Source organism: Hippopotamus amphibius, chromosome 6 (genome assembly GCF_030028045.1).
Source record: "Hippopotamus amphibius kiboko isolate mHipAmp2 chromosome 6, mHipAmp2.hap2, whole genome shotgun sequence".
Lineage (NCBI taxonomy): Eukaryota > Metazoa > Chordata > Mammalia > Artiodactyla > Hippopotamidae > Hippopotamus > Hippopotamus amphibius.
Window position 1 is genome coordinate 101,162,252 of NC_080191.1, and position 22,250 is coordinate 101,184,501.

The 22,250-nt window shown below is 48.1% G+C and overlaps 2 non-coding genes and 1 pseudogene across 2 annotated transcripts; 1 reads left to right on the top strand and 2 right to left on the bottom strand.

Moving 5' to 3' along the window:
* The window catches only part of LOC130854936 (elongation factor 1-alpha 1-like), a 74,387-nt pseudogene extending 52,137 nt beyond the window's left edge, over nucleotides 1–22,250 (bottom strand).
* TRNAA-UGC (transfer RNA alanine (anticodon UGC)) lies at nucleotides 1,027–1,098 on the bottom strand. Its single transcript has one exon. It is a non-coding gene; the product is annotated as a tRNA-Ala (tRNA).
* On the top strand, nucleotides 1,819–1,891 carry TRNAF-AAA (transfer RNA phenylalanine (anticodon AAA)). The gene has a single exon. It is a non-coding gene; the product is annotated as a tRNA-Phe (tRNA).

Sequence of the window (22,250 nt, forward strand, 5' to 3'; positions counted from 1 at the left end):
GATTGCTCCTGGTCTCATTCTTTTTTGATTTATACTAGTTATTATTATGGTCCTAAAATTTCCTTAGAAGAAGACCAATAAAAGTCCCATTTTCTGCCATCAGCTTCCAGGTAAAGTGATTCCCTCTTCAGAAATTGCAGATCTCTTAAGCCCTCTGTAAAAGGAAACAGCGTCAATTCCACCAGTCCCCAAAGGACAACCTTTGAGCAGAAATACTGCCCCTGGGGTCTGGTTGATTGAAAGGGACTGTTTCCTGCCTCCACGTTACCCACTTGCTGCTGAGCATCTGTTTCTCAACTTCTTGAGAATTCAGTGGAAAGGATGGGAAGGAGACAAGGAGATGCTTCTTTTTAGAAGCCAAGGCCTCTCGGTGACTTGAATTTATCTGGAAGCCCAGTGTTCTCTGTGGCGGGGGTTGAGCGTGACCTTGCCTCCAAAACCAAAGCAGGCTGGTGGTGGGGCTTTCCTTATTTTGTCGTTTTCCATGCTCTCACTGGAGAAACAGAAGCCCTTGTTCATATCCATGTGTTCTGTTCCAGGTATGTGATAAAGGTTCATGAATAGCTGTGTGTCTAAATTGTTCAATGTGCAGTCCGACGTGTTTTTCCAGGGACAGTTGGAATCCTGCTCACATCACCCCAATTTTTCCCATGGCTAGTGTCTTTAGGATTAGTTATTCTGGCTAAAGAAATTGCACATGGGTTTATTTCTTTTTCTTTGCTTTTTTTCCCCCTGTCTTACTTTGATTTTCCTTCTCTTAAGTAGTTTTGTAAACTGGTAGTCCAGGTGAAAACCTGGTTAAATTGGTGACATTTGCAGATGTGGTGTAAGCCTGTTTTTCTGGTTTTGTTTTTCCCTTCTTCTCCTGTTTCTTGCTTCTGCTGCTACAGCAGTCATGTTTACTTTCCATGTGAGCAGGGGGAGAAAGGTAGCAAAAGTGGAAAAGTAAGAAAGCAGATTCCGCGAGACTGCAGGAAAGTACGAGTATGAAATAGATTGGAGACCATAAAAAAGAAAAAATGCTCATGGAGGTGCTGGGGATGGAACCCAGGACCTCATACCTGCAAAGCATGCGCTCTACCACTGAGCTACACCCCCAGTGACAGTTACCTCTTTTTTGGATATGTTAGGAAATATACCTATTTTCTGTATTCTTTGGCAAAACTATTTTCTTTTGTCAGAAAGTTTATTCTGTTAACTCTACTATTTCTACAATTTTTAAATTAGACTTTTTTTGGTGAATGGCTGTGCACAAGAATAGTGAATTCTAAACCCAAATTGTTACCATTCCCGCTCTTAGTTTCTTCTCAGCCAGGTTAGTCCTCTCTCCAGAACCTTCTAACCTGGGCCAAAAGACTATGATAGAGTAGATGGAAGAGCATAAAGGAAAGGAACCAGCTCACTCATCAGAGATCATCACCAGGAAACAGAAAGCTGCTTCCACATTAACAAAAATTAATCCATTTCGCAGCATCTTTGAAGATTAGGCAAGAATAAACAAAAAGAAGAGAAAAAATAAGGGACTCAAAGAAATTTAAAAAAAAATTTTCTGTAATGTTCTGAGCTGTGTCGGAGGAGCAGAGAGGGTTTTCAATGAATCCCTATCACTTCTCTTCTGTCTCTCTCCTCCTCCTACCATCCCACACTGCCAGGAATTGCATGCAAGCACCGTACATGAAGACATTCTAAACTTTTGGGGTCGGTAAATATATTGGACAATTAGACAGCAACTCTTGCGGAGTCTGAAACATTCTAACAATGGGTTGAAGACAATCTCAGTTTTGAAAAATAAGTGTCAGGGCAGCTTATGCCTAAGCAGCCGAAATAGCTCAGTAGGGAGAGTGTTAGACTAAAGATCTAAAGGTCCCTGGTTCAATCCTGGGTTTTAGCAGTTTGAGTGTTTTAGTCAGCATCCACGAGGAGGAGCAATGTTGGTAATCCCCACATCTACCTTTGCATCCTTGAAACTCCAATCTTTGTTTGTTTTTTTGCCATACCACACGAGATACAGGATCTTAGTTCCCTGACCAGGGATCCAATGCATGCCTCCTGCAGCGGAAACACAGTCTTTTCTTTTTTTTTAATAATTTTTTTATTACTTATCTATTTTATACAAATTAGCGTTTATATGTCTGGAAGCGCACAGTCTTAACCACTGGACCGCCAGGGAAGTCCTGAAACTCCAGTCTTTGAATCTGGGTTTTGTAATTGATGTCCAGTGAGCTTGGCACATGAGCAAAGGAATTGTCTGGCATTCCTTGCTTCTCCCACATGCGTGCAGCGATGTCAGCTCCCTGTGAACAGTGATATGCAAGATAAAGATGAATAGTAAAACTCTTTCTTAAAAAAAAAAGAGAGACGGCCTTTACTGCCCTCACCAGAACTCCCACAGCATGTATCATATGCACGAGTATTAGGACAGGGTCCTTTCTTCCCTCACCATTGGCTCTTTTTTCTGCTTGTCACACATGGTGGGGTGAAGAATTTGCATAATAGATCCTGCAAGTTATTCTCAGCAAGGCCGCCCATATTAAGCAGAGGAAAGATGTGTTCGGCTTGGAGATGCTTGTGACAGGCCTGAAGAATGGCCTCTGAAAGATGTTCACATCCTAATCCCCAGAACCTGTGAATATGTTACCTTGTATGGCAGATGTGATTAAGTTAAGGACCTTGAGATGGAGAGATTATCTTGGATTATCCTGGTGGGCCTGGTATAATCACCAGGATCTTTATAAGAGGCTGGTGGGAGGTCAGAGAGGAGAGAAGAGGCTACATGTCTGACTTTGAAGATGAAGGGAGGGACCGTGGAGTCAAAGAATGAGGTCAACTTTAGGAGCTGGTAAATGGGAGGAAACAGAGTCTCCTCTGAAGCCTCCAGAAGGAATGCAGCCTTGATTTTAGACTTCTGACCTCCAGAACTATAAAACAGAAAATATGTGTTGCTTAGAGCCACTAAATGCCCACTAATTGTTACAGCAGCAATGGGAAAAGAATACAATGCTCTGTACCAAAGACTAGAGGCCTTGACCTTGCAGAAGATGCCCAGGGTGAACCACAGTACACGTAGATGGCACTTTTTTTAAAAGAAAGGTTTGGCATCATCCTCTGGACTGTTTCGTGATCAACTGAGATCGAGATCATTTGCCATCTGGTCACAAATTGTACCTGCAGGTGTCTCCAAACATTTCCATTTTCCTCTTGTGCCATTCCTTCCATTGTTTTTGTTGTCTGTTCCCTAAATCTTTTATTTACATTTTTACATATTTATATAATAGTACATAAAACTACCATGGATCACAGGCCTTCTGTGATCAGGCACTGGCCAAAACATTTATATGGATTCATTCATTTAAACTCCACAATAACCTTTGGAAATATATACTACAATTACGCCCATTTTACAGATGAGGAAACCGAGGCACAGAGAGAATAACTTTTCCAAAGCAACACAGCTTCACAGTGAGCCATGATTCAAAACTAGGTCATGAGCCTAACTGCTCATAACAATGAACTTCCTCAGGGCCAAGACCCAGTGCTATTCTTGTTTTTACCTCCCCCACTCCCACCCTGCCACACCAGCACATTTACTGAGTTCCTGTTATTGCTAGCCGTGTGGTAGACACTTCCACGTATATGACGTCATATCATCTCTACTATAACCTCAGTTGCCTTGTCCAAGGCCTTGTAAATACTAAACTGGAAGAACTTTCCAGACCACCATGCTGAATTACAGACCCGAGAGCCCTGGAGTTGGAGCCTTAGCTCTTCCACCTATTACCAGTGGTGTAACTTGAGCCAATCTCTTCACCATTTGGGTATCCGTTACTTCACCTCTAAAATGGGGGTGATAAAACCTATGCTGTAGGCATTTCAAGCTCCTCCTGGCTGGGGCTGGTGGCACACCACAGCTGGGAGACAGAGCTGCCCCCCCCCACCCCCAAGGCAGCAGCAGGTGTCCAAGGCTGGCTGATGGAGCAGGGCTCTGGAGGGCACTCTACCATCTCCCCGGTGAAGCCCAGCTCTGGTCCTCCTTTCTTGCCTTCCCCAAGAGGAGCCATCATCCAGTTGGAGATGTTAGAGATTACTTCCTCCCTGGGAGCAGCACTGCATCACCTGCCCCAACTCTCATACCATTCATTAGGGGAAAATGCTGTTTCTCCACCCCTCCATCAGGGCATTGTTGCCACAGGCACTGGCAGCAGCTTAGAGAGCCTCACTGTCAAATGCGAGGGGGGAGCAGGAGGCTAACGCCCTCCTTGACCCTTCCCTGCACGATGGTTCCAGACACCTATCCAGGCACTGAAAGAAATTTGAACACGAAAGGACTACAGGACCTTTATGTTTCAGGTGAGGGAGAGGGTCCCCGTGCCCGGGAAATAGACAAACCACCAGTCTCTACTACTTCTCCACCCCAGGGATGAGGACGACAGGAAGCAGCCCAGAGCAACCTCCAACCTCAACTCCAGGAACCAGGCAAGATCCTCCACCACCTCCCAAATTATTTGCAACATAATTCAGGAGAGAGCAGCCAAGATGGCAGAGTAGAAACCACCTGAGCTCTCCTCCTCTCACGGGCCCACCAAAATCACAACTACCTGCAGAACAACCATCGATGGAAAAGACCAGAACCTACCAGAAAAGACCTTCTGCAGCAAGACGCAAGGAAGGAACCCCAACGACACGGGGAGGAGGGGCAGACTCACGCGACACTCAAGGCATGTCCCCCCCAGGTGGGTGGCCCACCACTGGAGAAGAAGCACAGTGCACAGGTTCTTCCCCAGGAGTGAGAATTCTGGGCGCCACGTCGCACTCCCTGGCCCAGGGGTCCTGCCGTGGGAAGACCAGTCCCCAGAGCATGTGGCTTTGAAGGCCAGCAGGGTTTAATTTCAGGAGCCCCAGAGGCCTGAGGTTGATAGAGACTTCACTGTTAAAGGAAGCACACAAAATCCCACGCACCCTGGGACCAGGGCAAAGCAGGAATTTGACAGGAGCCTGGGCCAGACCTACCCGCTGGGCTTCCAGAGCCTCCCGCAGATGCAGGGAGTGGCCGCGGCTCCCGTGGGGGCACAGAGGCTGGCAGCAGCCTTACCGGGGAGCTCGCGCTGCCCTGTGTACCTGGACGCTGGTGCCAGGGGGCTCCCCCTGTCAATCATGAGCGCCAAATCAGCACCAACACCAGGCCCGGCTCACCAGCCTGTGGACACACGTGCTGGGAAACCTCAGGCTAAGCAACCCCAGTCACCAGCAGACAGGCTGCCTACAGACTTCCTGAGCTCACAGCCCCCTCTAGACACGGCCCTGCCCACCCTGGAACATTTTCAAGGAGACTTGGATTTGGACTCATGAGCTCAAAGGAGCTTTGCCATTTCCAGAGAGAACTGCAGCTCTCTGCACCCTGCTTTTCATATCTGTGGAATAAAAGTGTTGGATGAGATGATTTGTCTGGACATTGGCGGCCGTGAAATGCCACGTTCTCTGATCATCTCTGTGACTGGTGTGATCTGACAACAAATGACATCAACAAGATCCCGTTATTTGTTATGTTGAAAAAAAGTGATGATCTTGCCCGCAGTCATCTCTAAATTCAGGTTTGGACATAGGCAGGGTGTGCATTTTTTAGAAACTGGTGCTTGTTTCTTTAAAGCACTTGCCAAAATCACACTGTTGGTTATTGGAAGACTTGAGGGGGAGGCCCTCAGTCTCAGACCCCAAAGCCAGACTGCAGGCCATCTCTAACAGGACGAAAGAGGTGCCGAAAGGGGACAGGAAGGGCAGGCTGTGCTCCTGTGAAAGTCCTTTGGAGCTTGCTGACTGTTTCAGCTTCAGCCGCACTCAGAGGTGGGCTCCTGCTGCCCCCTCCCCCCCCCCGTTTTCCCCATGAAAGCGGCCAGGGCTCCTGCAGACGTGCCTTCTGAGCGACCACAGCACAGTTCTAGGACTATTCCCACTTCATCGGGAGGCTTTCCTTTGAAGGCACAGTGTGTGTTGCACACAGCTGTTTACATTTTGCTGAAATCTCAGGTGTGATTCCATGACATCTCAGTTTCTTTTTCCCAGGGGGATGGATGGCTCCCACATGTTAAGCCCAAGTCGGGGCTTCCCAAGGCTTTGCCCATCAGGGCGCTCCTAAACATGGTACTTGTACAGTAGATGGGCTACTTCAGGTCTTGAGGTGCCTGTCCGGGGACTCCAGCCTTAGGTACCCCGTCCCAGCTCAGCATCCCTGAGGACTGAGGGCATCACAAGGCCACCATCTGTGTCCCATGCACGGCTCACCAGTGTGCAAACTGCCCTGGAGGAACCCCAGCACACGCCAGCGAGCAAACCTGGCTTGATACACCAGAGCACTCTTGTCTCACAATCTCCCAGGCATGGATCTGCTGGAGCGTGAAGTGGATCAGATCGGAAGGGGTAGGTATCATGAGAGAGAACGGAACAGCGGAGCAGCCCAGGGTCCACCAACAGAGGAGCAGTTAAACAAACCATGGTACATTCATACAGTGCAATGCACTTGGTGGTGAAAGGGGATTCCTGATTCTGTGCAACCACGCGGATGAATGTCAGACACACTGAGCGAAAGCCAGACTGGGAGACAACATATTGTACATGAAACTCTAGAATATCCAAAACTGACCTGTGAGGTCAAAACCGACCTGTGAGGTGGGGTGGTGGGTGTGGACAGTGCAGGAGGGGCCTTCCTGGGTGATGCAACGCTCTTTATCTTGATAGAGGTTTGGGTTACACGCGTACAAGTTTGCCACTTAATGCATTTCATGAGGAACATAGAAAACAAACTTATGGTTACCCAGGGGAAAGTGGGGACCGGGGAGGGATAAATTAGGAGTTTGGGATTTACATATACACGCTACTATGTATAAAATAGATTAACAACAAGGACCTACTCTACAGACAGGGAATATACTCAATATCTTGTAATAACCGATAATGGAAAAGAATCTGAAAAAGAACACGCGTACAAACATATATGTATAACTGAATCTCTTTTCTGTATACCTGAAACTAACACAACACTGTAAATTAAGTGTACTTCCATTTTAAAAAATGGTTAAAAAAAGGATGAGTGCATTTCACAGTACATAAGCTTCACCTTAAAAAAAAATATTGAACTTCTAGTTACTAGTACTGTGTGTGCTGAAAAGTTTAGGGTGAAGTACACTGGCCCCTGCATCTTACCTCAAATTACATTGCAAAATATGATGGGATGCTGGCTGGGTAAAGGGTGGATAGATGAATACCAATGTAATAGAGCAAGTAAAGTAAAATCTTAGTGGTAGCATTTAGGTGGTGGGTATGTAGGTATCCTCTATACAATTCTTTTAACTTTTATTTATGTTTGATGCTTTTTATAACAAAATGTAAGAGAAAACATGTGGGCCTTGTGATGCCCTCAGTCCTCAGGGATGCTGAGCTGGGACGGGGTACCTAAGGCTGGAGTCCCCGGACAGGCACCTCAAGACCTGAAGTAGCCCATCTACTGTACAAGTACCATGTTTAGGAGCGCCCTGATGGGCAAAGCCTTGGGAAGCCCCGACTTGGGCTTAACATGTGGGAGCCATCCATCCCCCTGGGAAAAAGAAACTGAGATGTCATGGAATCACACCTGAGATTTCAGCAAAATGTAAACAGCTGTGTGCAACACACACTGTGCCTTCAAAGGAAAGCCTCCCGATGAAGTGGGAATAGTCCTAGAACTGTGCTGTGGTCGCTCAGAAGGCACGTCTGCAGGAGCCCTGGCCGCTTTCATGGGGAAAACGGGGGGGGGGAGGGGGCAGCAGGAGCCCACCTCTGAGTGCGGCTGAAGCTGAAACAGTCAGCAAGCTCCAAAGGACTTTCACAGGAGCACAGCCTGCCCTTCCTGTCCCCTTTCGGCACCTCTTTCGTCCTGTTAGAGATGGCCTGCAGTCTGGCTTTGGGGTCTGAGACTGAGGGCCTTCCCCTCAAGTCTTCCAATAACCAACAGTGTGATTTTGGCAAGTGCTTTAAAGAAACAAGCACCAGTTTCTAAAAAATGCACACCCTGCCTATGTCCAAACCTGAATTTAGAGATGACTGCGGGCAAGATCATCACTTTTTTTCAACATAACAAATAACGGGATCTTGTTGATGTCATTTGTTGTCAGATCACACCAGTCACAGAGATGATCAGAGAACGTGGCATTTCACGGCCGCCAATGTCCAGACAAATCATCTCATCCAACACTTTTATTCCACAGATATGAAAAGCAGGGTGCAGAGAGCTGCAGTTCTCTCTGGAAATGGCAAAGCTCCTTTGAGCTCATGAGTCCAAATCCAAGTCTCCTTGAAAATGTTCCAGGGTGGGCAGGGCCGTGTCTAGAGGGGGCTGTGAGCTCAGGAAGTCTGTAGGCAGCCTGTCTGCTGGTGACTGGGGTTGCTTAGCCTGAGGTTTCCCAGCACGTGTGTCCACAGGCTGGTGAGCCGGGCCTGGTGTTGGTGCTGATTTGGCGCTCATGATTGACAGGGGGAGCCCCCTGGCACCAGCGTCCAGGTACACAGGGCAGCGCGAGCTCCCCGGTAAGGCTGCTGCCAGCCTCTGTGCCCCCACGGGAGCCGCGGCCACTCCCTGCATCTGCGGGAGGCTCTGGAAGCCCAGCGGGTAGGTCTGGCCCAGGCTCCTGTCAAATTCCTGCTTTGCCCTGGTCCCAGGGTGCGTGGGATTTTGTGTGCTTCCTTTAACAGTGAAGTCTCTATCAACCTCAGGCCTCTGGGGCTCCTGAAATTAAACCCTGCTGGCCTTCAAAGCCACATGCTCTGGGGACTGGTCTTCCCACGGCAGGACCCCTGGGCCAGGGAGTGCGACGTGGCACCCAGAATTCTCACTCCTGGGGAAGAACCTGTGCACTGTGCTTCTTCTCCAGTGGTGGGCCACCCACCTGGGGGGGACATGCCTTGAGTGTCGCGTGAGTCTGCCCCTCCTCCCCGTGTCGTTGGGGTTCCTTCCTTGCGTCTTGCTGCAGAAGGTCTTTTCTGGTAGGTTCTGGTCTTTTCCATCGATGGTTGTTCTGCAGGTAGTTGTGATTTAATTTGGGAGGTGGTGGAGGATCTTGCCTGGTTCCTGGAGTTGAGGTTGGAGGTTGCTCTGGGCTGCTTCCTGTCGTCCTCATCCCTGGGGTGGAGAAGTAGTAGAGACTGGTGGTTTGTCTATTTCCCGGGCACGGGGACCCTCTCCCTCACCTGAAACATAAAGGTCCTGTCGTCCTTTTGTCCAAGAGACTTATTGCAGCAACCTCATTTAACAGATGAGGAAACTGAGGCCCAGTGACTAAGCAACGTGCTCTGAGTGGCAGGCTAGTGGCAGGTGGGCCTAAAACTGTCGGGCTGAGAACGCTCTTGGTTCTCTCATTAGGAGAGTTTTTTGCCTCACATTGAAGCATTGCTATAAAATGCATTTTGGAATCTTTAGTTTTGTTTCTAATAACATATTGCTGCAGATAATAATCTTTGGTATCTCCCGAAGCAATTAGCTCAAACACTATTTTTTAAAGTTTGTAGACACTGAGATAAAAAGAAAAGGAAAGAAAAAAGGAATGAAATGGTACTTTATTTTAAGCAGCTTAATTAAAGTTTTTATCTAGTTATCTATTTATGGCTTTATTATAAAGTGTTTCTACAATGCCCAGCTGCTTTGGCAGAGCACAGAGAAATGCAATTATTAATTGCTGTTATCATAACCGCTTCACCAAGCAGTGAGTACTTAGACCTTCACCCGTACTTCCTGGGCGCAAAAGTTTCACACCAACCTTCCGCAAAGACAAGGAACTTCAGAGTCAAATATTCACATGAATCATCAAGAGCTATTATTAAACCCTGTCAGAGTCTCTGAGTCATTACCTAAAAGAAGATTTCACTGGGGTTTACTTCGATGAGAAAATAGGGGGCTCAAATTTAAGATTGCTTTCTGCCTTAAAAAACACAGCTTCTTGACCCTGTTTCCTGGTCCTGCCCTCCCCGTCACTCCTTCTCAGAGAGGAGTGGTACTCAGGTACACTGATGGCTCTGTAAAATGAGATGTGCGTGTCCGGGCCTTTTCCTGACTCTGTCAAGGCAGCGCACTAACCGCCTTGCTGACTCCCCGCCACCCAGACCTACCCTAGAAAAGCTGCAGAAGCAGATGCAACTGTGGATCTGAAAAAACTATCAACAACGCCTCCAAGATGTGAGATGCCCCTGGGGAGAAGGCAGGCTGTCTAGCGCAGGTGTGTTGGGGGAGGCAGAGGGAGGGCAGAGCAGACGAGGGCGAGGGCAGAGAAAGGACTCTAAGTTCCCTGCCCTCTCTGAGGCCTGGCGGGTAAGTGGATCAGAGCAGCCTCTTGGGCACAGAAACCTGCAGCATCAGCGCAGGGTACATAAAACACCGCAGGAGCCCTGCTGGTGTGAGGAGCTGATGGGAACAGGAACGACAGCTGATGCTCAGCATCTGTGCACTCACCTCTCCCCCCTCAAGCTCCCCGGGATGAGGGATTCTAACTAGGAGACCCCTGCTCACAGGAGGTGCCTGGCAGAGCTGTACCAAAGGTCATAGGCTGCGGGGTTCTGTGGCGTCCAGAGCCGTCTGCCCTGGGCTCGTCCTTTCCCTTTCCGTGGAGGAATCTGGCTCTTCCTCAAAACCAGCTTAAAACAGGAGCGTGAATTCCCAGGGCGAAGGAACATGGCACCTAAAGACGACAAATGAAACAGCAGACGTTGATTGAAACTCACTGGGTAAGAGCTTAAATAAACACAATAAATGTTCTCTAAAAGGCTGGAAGGTGGGCAAGAGGCGAGATGTTGGCCAAAGGGCACAAGCTTCCAGTTACAAGATGAAAACGTTCCAGGGAACGAGTGTGCAGCCCGGTGGCTACAGTTAACAGCGCGGGGTTGTATACAATGAAAGCTGCTATGAGCTCTTAAATGTCCTCACAGCAACAGCATCAGAAATGCTGGTTACGGGAGGTGAAAGAGACGAGGGCTAAGTGATCAGGAAAAAGCAAGTCCTAATCAGGTCGTTTGAGCATCAACGTCTGAAACTGACCGCTGCTGAGCCTTTCAGCGGCAGAACCAATTAAACCCTGTGTACGCGCGCGCACACTCCAGACAGCCTGAGTTAGGTCTCTGTCGCCTGGAAACAAGGACCTAAGAGGGAACGGGAGAGGGGGTAGCTCTGCTGCTTTGTGATGCAATGAACAGAGCGACTTCAGAGAGAGCCCCTTTCCAGAGGCATTAGTTATTACACTTCAGTTAATAATTCACTGCCTAAAGCGTCTGCTCTTCTTATCCATTCTTGACTTGGCAGTCTGCATAATCTTGCTGAAATAATACAAAAATGTGTAGTCTTTAGAACACATATAAATTTCGACTCTATTTATCCAAAGCTCTGGAAAACAGAAACTAATCTCTACCGACAGAATGCAGATCAGCAGTCACCTGGGGCTAGGCGTGGGGCGGGGAGTGAGGATTTATAAAGGGGCAGGAGAAAATGCCTTGGGCCATGGACATTTTCGCTTTCCTGATGGTGTTTATGGTTTCAGTAGGATAGACGTGTGCGGAAACTCACCCACATGGATACTTTAAATACATGTAATTTATAGTATGTCAATTATATCGCAATAAAGCTTTGAAAAAGAAAAAAAAAGAACATATTGGCAAAACAAAAAGCAATTTGGATAAAGTCACCGTGTTTAACACCCTGCAGTGGTTTCCCAGTTCTCTCAGGGCAAAACCCAGTCTGTGACGGGGCTTGGAAGGCTTCCCTGATCTGGCCCTGCTCCGTCTCAGTGCAGCTCTTAGCATGTCCAACCTCTCACACGGGGCCCCCGACATCCTGGATTCCTCCCTATGCCTGGCTCACTCCTGCGCCTGCAACCTTCTGCTTCTGGGACACCCGCCACGCCCTCTCCTGGTACTTGCTTTACGCTTCTGCTCAGACACCCCCTCCTTGGTGCTTTCACTGAGCATCTCTCCACCCCCACGAGTGTTAGGAACCCTCCTGTGTACCCCACCGTACACAGGGCTTTCTATAGCTTAGCGCCTACGACTCCATCTCCTATCTGCCTTTTTACTTCTCTGAAGCCCTTCACCATCCTGTGAGATATTCTGAGAATCTGTCTTATATACCATAGCTCTGAACACTCTCCAAAATATGGTATGCTTGTTGAATGTTTCAATAAATAAATCAATAGAGCATAGACAGCCCGAGAGCATATCTTAACTACTAAACTTAGAGGAGGCTGAGGCCAACCTTGAGAAAGGGAGAGAGGCAGGGTAGCATAGTGGCAAGCGCTCCGGCCCTTGGGTTCAGATACCAGCTCTGCCACGTAGTAGTGTAACCACACAGATGTTCCCCGACCTCACTGTGCCTCAGTCTACTCCTCTGTCAAATGGGGATGGTGACATCTACCTCACGGGGGTGTTTTGAGGATTAAAGGAGATAATCTGTATAACTTGAGGTCCAAATGTTACTACAGCTAAACAAAATGATACGTCAGTCCTTAAGAGACAAGGAATTAAATGATAATAGAAGCCAGTCAAATAAATGTTCCTGGTATTACCAAACTAAGGAAGCCCGTTTAAGGTCAAGCAGCGGCACAGTAGTTCATTTCCCTCCGCCCAGGCTGTGCCCGAGAGCCCGTCCCAGCAACCTTCTTGCCTGAAAACCTCTAGCTCAGGACCTGCTCCCCTGGAAACTGGGCCTGCAACACTGAGTCCACACACCCATTCCTTGACGCACTGGTCACCCAGTGCCCACGTGCTCACGCACCACTGGGCCAGCAGCCAGTCCAGGGCCCCGAGGCCGCCCGCCTCTGAAGCCAAAATAATAAGACAGCTGAGTATCTTGCATCAGAAGAATAGAAGCAAATTCCCACTGCCCGTATGAATCTGAAAGGTTGAATCATATTTCAGGGCAAGTAGCCTTTGGGAAGGAGGCCCTGAGTCTACTGAATGATTGAAAGGAAAAGGATATTTAGGGTGAAAAATCTGGGAGGGCAGGACACAGAAAACTCAGCTTATTCTTGATAAAAGGTAAGCTCCTGAAGGGAAGGATTTCTTTTTCTTTTTTTTTTTCTTTATTTTTTTTCCCAGAAACAAAGGACTTTATTACTTATAGCAATAGTAGAAGCCAGAATATCAGCATCTGTGCCATTTCTCCAAGCCCGGTTTCCAATAGGTGATGTGGATAAGCCCAAGTGATACCTGCACACACACTGAGTGAAACCCTGAGTTTAAGGACCTCAAATCTTTTTATTTTATTTTAAAAAATTTTTATTTTATTTTTTATTTTTTAAGAACTTTTATTGAGATACAGTTAACAGACAATAAACTACATATATTCAGAGTGTACAATTTGGTATCCCAGTCTCCCAATTCATTCCTCCCCCAACCCTCCCTGCTTTCCCCACTTGGTGTCCATATGTACTTGGTGTCCATATGTTTGTTCTCTACATCTGGGTCTCTATATTTCTGCCTTGCAAACCGATTGATTTGTTCCATTTTTCTATAGTCCACATATGTCTATTAATATACGATATTTCTTTCTGACTCATTTCACTCTGTATGACAGTCTCTAGGTCCATCCATGTCTCTACAAATATTTATTTATTTATTTATTTATTTATTTATTTATTTATTTATTTATTGGCTGCTTTGGGTCTTCGTTGCTACATGAGGGCTTTTCTCTGGGTGTGGCGAGTGAGGGCTACTCTTCGTTGCAGTGCGCAGGCTTCTTATTGCAGTGGATTCTCTTGTTGCAGAGCACAGGTTCTAGGCGCACAGGCTTCAGTAGTTGTGGCGCACGGGCTTAGTTGCTCCGCAGCATGTGGGATCTTCCCGGACCAGGGATCAAACCCGCGTCCCCTGCACTGGCAGGCGGATTCTTAACCACCAGGCCACCAGGGAAGTCCCCTGAAGGGAAGGATTTGTGTCTGCTTTGCTCTCTGCTGTGTCTCCTGAAACAGTGTCTGGCATGTGGGAGGGGCTCAGTCAGTATCGAGTAAATGAACAGAGTTTGACAGGGCAGGGAAGAAGGCAAAGCTAACAGCAAAATGAAAAATTTAATTTAATTCAACTCAGAGAAAGAGTGAGGCTGTGAAGCTTGGCGGGTCAGATCCCGAGGTGTGACCACAGGCAGACCCGAGTTCAAGTCCGGCTTTGCGCCTTACCGCTCTAGGACAGCTGACAAATCATTAGCCGCTGCAAACTGTTTCCTTATCTGTGCAGTGGGAAAACGGTGACTCTGCAGGTTAAATAAAGTGAGTTAGATTAAGTGCTTGTACACAGTAGACACGCAGTCCTCTGCTCATCGGTGAGCACATTTGGTACACATTTGCACACGTGAACACACATATGTACACACTCACACACTCTCCAGGGACTTGAGGGTGACAGAGTGCTACCTCTGGATCCTCCAGAGGAAGGCGTGTGGTGCTTTGTCTACTGTAAAAGGCTAGATAACATATTGGCTTGAAGAATGCCAAGAATCAATGCAAGATGTTCTGGCCAAGTAGAGCCTGTGAAATAAACTCAAAAGGCTACACCAGCCCATTCATTTGTGTCCTAACCATATTCCTCATTTTATAGTCACTTAAGCAAATAAATGTTTCGAAACACACTTTGGAGAACAGCCTAATTTGCGAGTCGTTTTTTTAAATTGGCCATTTGAGATATAGCCGCTGAGGCTTGACGATTCCGCTTTGACTTAGAGCAGAACGCTCGTGCAGACAGAGCACAGGCCATTTGACTCTTCTTGCCCGAGCATCCTAAACAACAAAAGCTGTGACACGAGATTAGCTACAGCCTCCAGTTACCATGGTTCATAAGTTACAGAATCCATTTCTGACTCCAGCCTCTAATTGAAAACGGGACAGAATTGGGATAGCTGCCAAGGACAGCCCATGGTTTCCCATCAATTCTTCATGACAAGGAATTGTTTGAAACCGGGCGGAATGACACAAGTTTCCTTTGTGCCCCCTTTACACTTGATTGACAAAAATAATTATGTACTTATTCAGAGGTAATGTTCTGTCTTCCGTGTTCCCGTCATCGGTTTGGACGTTGTGGTTTTCTTTCCTCCCTCGTTGAATAGCAGCCATGAGATCTGAATAGAACAGACCCTCACTTAGTCCTGCTCCCCTGGGCACAGTCACTGATTTAGGCCTCTCCAGCCCAAGTTCATGGTCGTCCTTTGACCACGGGCATTAGTTAGGGCTGGCCAACAGTGGCAAAGCTAAGGACTCTTGCTTTGGATACAAATAAGGGGAATCAGCCTTGAGATGGAGCCCTCACTATAGCAGCACAGTGTAGAGAGAGAATAAAACCAAGTCATTGAGGCTTTGGGTTAGCTCCTCCTGAAATCTACATTTCTCAGATTTCCAGGTATATGAGCTCAAAAGGTTTAAATTGGATCTTCTGTTATTTACAAAGCAAAATTTCATAAATAATATATGCCCACCAGATAATGACAATGTATATACATTTCCAAAATTATATTTGACTTCCTGCATTTCAACCCAGCTCCCAGTTCCTTGCAGTGGCATTCACAATCAAGGTAGACAATCTTACTTACACAGAATGATTTCCCTTCACATCTGAAAAATCTATCACTCATCCAATGGGCTTGGTTTATCTGCTAAAATGTATGAAAATAACACCACTATAAATCACGTATATCTTAGCGTGATCACAATTAGCTATAATGAATGCACTTGGAGGCACACTGCCACCAGCTGTCATGCTCACAGACCTGAAACGATGATTTGTGCGTTCAATTCCCTTAAGATAATATCGTGAAGCTGAAGCAATATGACCTCTCGGTTCACCGATGTTATCTTTAAAAGTTCCGTGCAGCCAATACACAGAGATATTTGTTCTGATGTTGGACACTGTTTTACAAAAATGGATGTTCTGTGTTTCTTGAAGGATATAAAGCTCTCCACGCTGAGGAGCTGAATCACAGAATTTCAGTTATCAGCCAACAGGTGGAAGCAGCTCTGAGGCGTGTCCGTAGGGACCCCTAAAACCTTATCACATAACAATCAGTAGGGCTTGGTCTTGAGTTCCAAACCTCAACGGAGATGCTAGGTCAGCTCATCTCAACTGTACCTGTGTTTGAAGACTAGGAAGTGTGATGTTGCCATGGTAATAAGTTAGGATACCTCCAAGCAGTCGTGTATGCTGGCTTTGTTAAACCGTATCACATAGATTAAGAACTAATACACGTTTTGATTGGATAGAGTGACGGGAAGTGTTTCTTTGCATTATTTAGGAAGCCAAATAGGGAACTTCGAGATAATGTATCCGAACCTTTCATTCATTCCACAGATTAATGTATTCAAATGTTTATTGGACACACAGTATGTGCCAGGCAGTGTGATAAACGATGGAAGACACAGGGCACCCTTGAGGTGTGCACAGCAGATGCAGTGACCAAGACCCAGCGAGATTAGGAGGTTGCCTAATGGACGCAAGGCCCTTGGACCTGTACAAGAGTCTTGAATCCCAGTCCAGCGCTATTTGCCAAAATGTGAAAAAACTTGTTGGAGGGACTTCCCTGGTGGTCCAGTGGTTAAGAATCTGCCTTCCAATGCAGGGGACACGGGTTCGATCCCTGATTGGGGAACTAAGATCCCACACGCTGCAGGGCAACTAAGTCCATGTTCTGCAATGAAGATCCTGTGTGCTGCAACTAAGACCCAACAGTCAAATAAATTTAAAAAAATATATTTTTTAAAAAAAGAAAGAAAAAATTGTTGGCAAAAAATTAATATGAATTAATATTCAAAATGAGCTTCTACTGGGTTGCTCAGCTTTCATAAGAGAAAAGATTTTTCAAGAAGCATGCATTCAACAAGAATTTTACTGAGTCTTACTGGGCCTGCTTTATTAGTAACATGCCAGATGCTGGGGAGATACAGTGGTGTTCTAGCAGGGCCAAAAGCAATTTAAAGGAAGAATTCGGGCCAGTGGGATGGTTCTCTTGTGGAGGCATGCTCAAGTTGCCATGGCAGCCCAAATGAGTGGGATGAAGGCCATCCTAAAGGGGTGGTGAGCTCTGAAGGACAAGTAGGCACTAGGGAGGCTTGGGGCAGGCAGCCTTTCCAGGAACAGACTCCATGTGATGTAATTAATATGTTACTACTACAAGGACTGGCATTTTCTCAGCAGCACCTGAGGGCAGGTGCCTGATACTTATGGGGACCGTGTGTCCAGTTTAAACAATCAACAACTTTGTCCCCCCAGAGTTGGAGCCTCTTCAACCATACTCTGGTTTGGGAAATGGGGTATTGAAGCCAATATTTGAACAGATCTGGAAGTACACAGTGCTGGAGTCACTCTGAGTGGTTCAAGTGGCTGAGTTATTCTGCTGAAACATTTGTCCTGGTCACAGACCCAGCACAGTTTTAACTCCTTCCTTAACACCAGATACATGACGGCTTGGCCTCCCCTTGTGCGCCTCTGCCAGGCAGCCTGTCCTACACCGTCAGCCCTCATCTCTGTAGGCAGTTTCGTGTCCACCGTCATCTTCCCCCTGCTTGGCTGGGCCCTCCTAGTCCCTCTCACAGGAGACCTGGGGCCTGTCTGATCATTGATGGCGCCGACAGGCAGAGGCGCTCGCCCTCCAAAGCCTTGCACCCCTGAAACTCCATTCTGTTCCACGCTGGGGAGGCCTCCGCCAACATCTTGCTCCACCTGTCCCAGCGCCACCGCAGCCGCATTGCTTGGTCTCCAGCTCCTCACCTCTTGCTTCCACACTCAGCGCTGCCCGTCCTGGCCTCTGCCCAGTGCTTCAGGCGCGGATGAGTCAGACCAGCCAGTCGTTGGCCTTTCTGACCCCCTCTCAGCCCCCACTGCATGCTCTGAGCTCTTTCTTAGAAGTCACTTAGGACTCCAGAGACCTCCGAGATAAGAAATGAGCTTCTCCCCTCCTGCACTTCACCCACTGTAAGTCATGATTGGCTGCTACATGCATTGTTATCTTACATACGTTTAAGAAAGAAAAATTCCCCCGTTAAGCCGTAACACAATGTCTTCTTGTCAATTCATTTTTTAAAAATTTCTATATAGTGAAGATTTTTTGACGTCGTTAGACATGGTTTTTATCATAGATCCCTCTTGTGGATACATGGGAAGTATATGCAAAATAGTGATTTAAATATTCCTAAAACTTCTGCAGTGTTCAACGCTTTTGAATCATTTTTCAACTTGAGGTCATAGGTGTTTGAGTTTTTCTGCAAACCACCGACCTCTGTGCCGTCAAGAGCAACACTTCTTAAGAGTTCTCCACCTGAGTCTCTGGGAGTTCCTCTCAAGCTGCTGACATTCACCCCACAACTTTTCAGGCCACGTGCAGCAGGTGATGACCATGTCAGGACCACCACCTGGCATCAATCGTAAGACCCATCCTGACTTCGGAGAGTATCATGTCCATCTTAGGATAACGGAAACAAGGGGATGTCAGGTCTGCTATTCTCCACACACGACCACTGCTGCAAAACTCACCAGGGAGAAGTCCAGGAGCTGAACTCGTCTCCCTCAGCCTTTTGACACGGCGCCGCCCTGCGTGCATCTCCGGAGATGTCTAAGCTGTGACCGGCCCTTCCTGGCAGCCCCACCCCCATGGAAAAAGGATGAGCTTCAAAGCCGGCACCACAGCAGGACCTGAGGTCAAGGGCTCTGAACTCAATCCTGTCAAGTTCATGCCTGCATCCCTCTGAAGAGTTCCTGGAGCTGTGTGCTGGGGTAAGGTAGGCCTGCAAGGAGGGTTCTCACGCCCAATACCCTCTTTTATAGCCAGCGCTTCTAGGCACCAAAGATGGCTGCAAGGGTGTCTGTCCCAGGTGATCCTCTAGAACTTGGTGACTCCCTTATCCAGAGATGGAGGCCAGCTTCCCCACCCCTCGAATCTACGTGAGTTCTGTCGTTTGTGACCACTGGAACGTGGCAGAAATGAAGTTGACTTCCGGAGCAGATTCAGACAAGGCCATGCAACTTCCGTCTTGCTTGCTGGAGTGCTGATGGCCAGGGAGGCAGTCTGACCCCCCCGAGGGGACCATGCTGAGGAGCCCAAGCCAGTCACCATGGAAGAGCCTGAGACTGCGTGCGGGGAGACAGGCCTGGCCGGCCCCCAGCTGCTCAAGTCCAGCCTGGATCTGACTCCAGCCATGAAGGACAAAGCAACTGCTGTTACTCTCAGCCACTACATTTGGGGGTGCTTTGTTACATGACCATCGCAAGTGGAACACACCCTTTGCGGATGGGGTGTCATTGCCACAGGGGACAGCTGGCCTAGAGCCATTAAATCCTCCACATGACCACCAAGAACAGCGATGCCAGGGAAAGACTTGGAGCTCAGGGACCACTGTTCCGGCTGCTTCCTGCTCATAGAGCTTCCATCACCCTCTCTCCATCCCCTCTTGTCCCCTTCATCACCCCTAAGTCCCAGGATGGAAAATTTAGATCACTTATCATCTATTGCATAAACAAGGAACAGCTTGAGCTAGCCCTAGAAGCTGCATAAAGGTCAAACGAATGACGGCTAATTCCCTGTTTAGTTCTACCCCAGCCCTGGCTTTGGGGCTCCGTCCTGGCGTTGGGGGCGTCAGGGGGTGTGAGGTGGTGACAGGCCCTGCCTGCCCTGCTCCCCGCCGACAGTGAGGGCATCCAGGCCTCCACACACGGCAGAACTAGGCTTCATGGGGCACGAATCTTACACAACTTGGGGAATGTTCTTTAGGAAAAAAGAAACCAAAGTTAGAAAAAGGAAACCAAAGGGAATATCGACTTAGGATGTAAAAGCACAACCAATTACAACTTTAAAAAGCTGAAAAACACCACAAACGTGACAAAATCCAGGAAAAAAAATAACCCCATAAAATTACGATCAGTTACTTATCTGACATGCTTATATAGTATTCTTTCCCACTTTGGGGGGTTGCATACGCTTTTATTCCATTTTATACTATCATTTTCTGTACAGTATGAGGTAGATTAACCTAGTCCAGAAGGTCAGGACCAGAGACTACTTCCCTTAGGCAGCAACATTAAAAATAAGAAACCATTGGCGTTAGTGAGGCAAAATGCACCTGCGGGAGGGGGAGCTGGGGCGGGGGAGGAGGGGCAGTGCCTGGGGAAGCCTGAGGTCAAAGCAGCTTTCTCAGCTCTGGTGGGTCAGAGGATGAGCAACTAAAGAGGTGATCAAAACGCAGGGGAAACGCCTCCGTGGGACACCATGCAGCCATTCAAAGGGATCCTGTGGGGGCCACGTAGCCACGTGGAGCAAACCTTTGGCTGAAAATTGCAGGCATGAGTTTCTACACCGAAAGCACAGCCACATGAAGAATTACGGAATCTCACGAACAAGGTCCCTATTGGAGCAAAGAGGAAGTCGGAGTCCCCAGCCCTTTCCTTCCACTGGTGACGGGCAGGGGCTATCTGTGCTGCAGAGCACTGCTGCCCCTCCCTCGGGGGTCTGCTGCGTCCCCAGATCTGCTCTCCGCTGCCCCAGCCCCTGCGCGGGCGGAGGAGCCAGGCGTGGCGGGTCAGGTGCCGCGTCCTGGTTTCAGCAGGGAGGGCCCAGGTGAGCACGTGACCACACCCGGCCACTCACGCTCCACCGTGACATTCTCTTCTGGGGCTGGAGAGCTTCAGTCCTCCCTCAACTCAACAGGATACACAGCATTCTTCCTGGGATGGGTCCCGTGTCCACCCTGAATCCTTTCCTTGTTTCTTTCGATTTATTGGGGTTGGGTTTCTGTAAACTCACGAGAAAAAAGCAATTTCCTTTTTATTTCTTTAACTGGTCATTTTAGAAACAAAATACACACACACATGGTAGACGGTTCAGGCAATATGAAAAAGCATGGAGAAGAAAGTTTCAGAGTCTCTGCCTGTCCTTTGTTTCCAGTTTTATCATGTGGCGCTCACAGAATGTGACATGTACTCTGTCGTTTCAGAGGTGGGACAAGACTGGAGAGGATCTACTGAGGTTTTCTAAGGCCCAATAGATAAGTAATTTGGTAACTGTTTCTTGGGTCCTTAAAGGTAGATTCTCTGCTTCAGTCAACAGAGTTCAGGATTTATCTTTTAGGCAAAGTACATTATTTTGTTGACCTTTGTGTCTGAGTTTTTTATTTGGAGCATGGAGATAATATAACAGTAGCTCTGATACGGTTGGGGTACGTTACATATGTTAATATATGAAAAGAGCTTACTTAGAATAGCGTCCGCCAGCCCGCAGCACAGGGCGTACAGCGCAGGGAGTGATGCCCGGGTGTTTAATTGTTGCCATCATGGTTGTTGTTATTTTTATTAAACGTTGACATTTTATCTGCCCAGGACTGAGTTTGTGGTCTCCCAATACCATTCTGTCGATTTCTCCTTGCATTTCCCATAGATTTGCTGTATGTGATCTAAAATTCACGCAATCATTGTGGATAAACTCTTGATTCGTTAAAGAATCCTAGTGTAACTTTAAGCTAATAGAGACCTAGCTCCTTAAACCCTTTCCTCGGTGCTGCCAGCTGTTTATGTCTTATCCCGTCTTTCCTCTTATTCCCCAGTCCATGTTTTCCTTAAATTCCCTGAGCAAAGCCTGCTTCTGTTGCTTGGAATCAGTCTTCTAGAGAACGCTGTTTATCATTTACAGCCCGCGCTCACATGCCTCTCAGGAGCAGACCACATGTTGTTGTTTCCTGTTTACTTCGGTGAATTGGAGGCGACTCTTCCCTTCCTTTGCCCTCAGACAAGCACACGCTCACCCACGTGCTCGCCGCTCGCTGTTACCTGGCCTCTGCCTACATCCCCCCCTGGAAGACGTCCTGGACCACGGGAGGCTGTGCATGCGTCAGTCTGCTGTTTGGTGTCCAGGAGAGGCTGGGGGGCCAGGGCTGTGGGTAGCAGCCGCCCTTCCAGGGCTTTCCCAAGGGCTGTTTATAATTACTGAAACCCCCACCAGGGCCACCTGAGCGGAAGGCCGGGAAGTGCTTGCTACTGCCCCTGCTGGGAATGCCTGTGGGTAACAGGCCCCGGGGGCGGGACGGGGCTGCGTTCACATCTGCATCAGGGGGAGCGCGGCGCTTGGCAGGGCTGGGGCTGGGGCCAGGGGCGAGGCCCCGGAAGGCAGCTTCGTCTCGCTGCCTTCTGGCCTCTGCCGGGCTGCCTTTACCCGGAGGGAGGCTGAACTTCCCCACTCCTGCCTTCCGCAGGCTCAGGTGGACGTGGGGGCCGGGGAACAAGGCCAT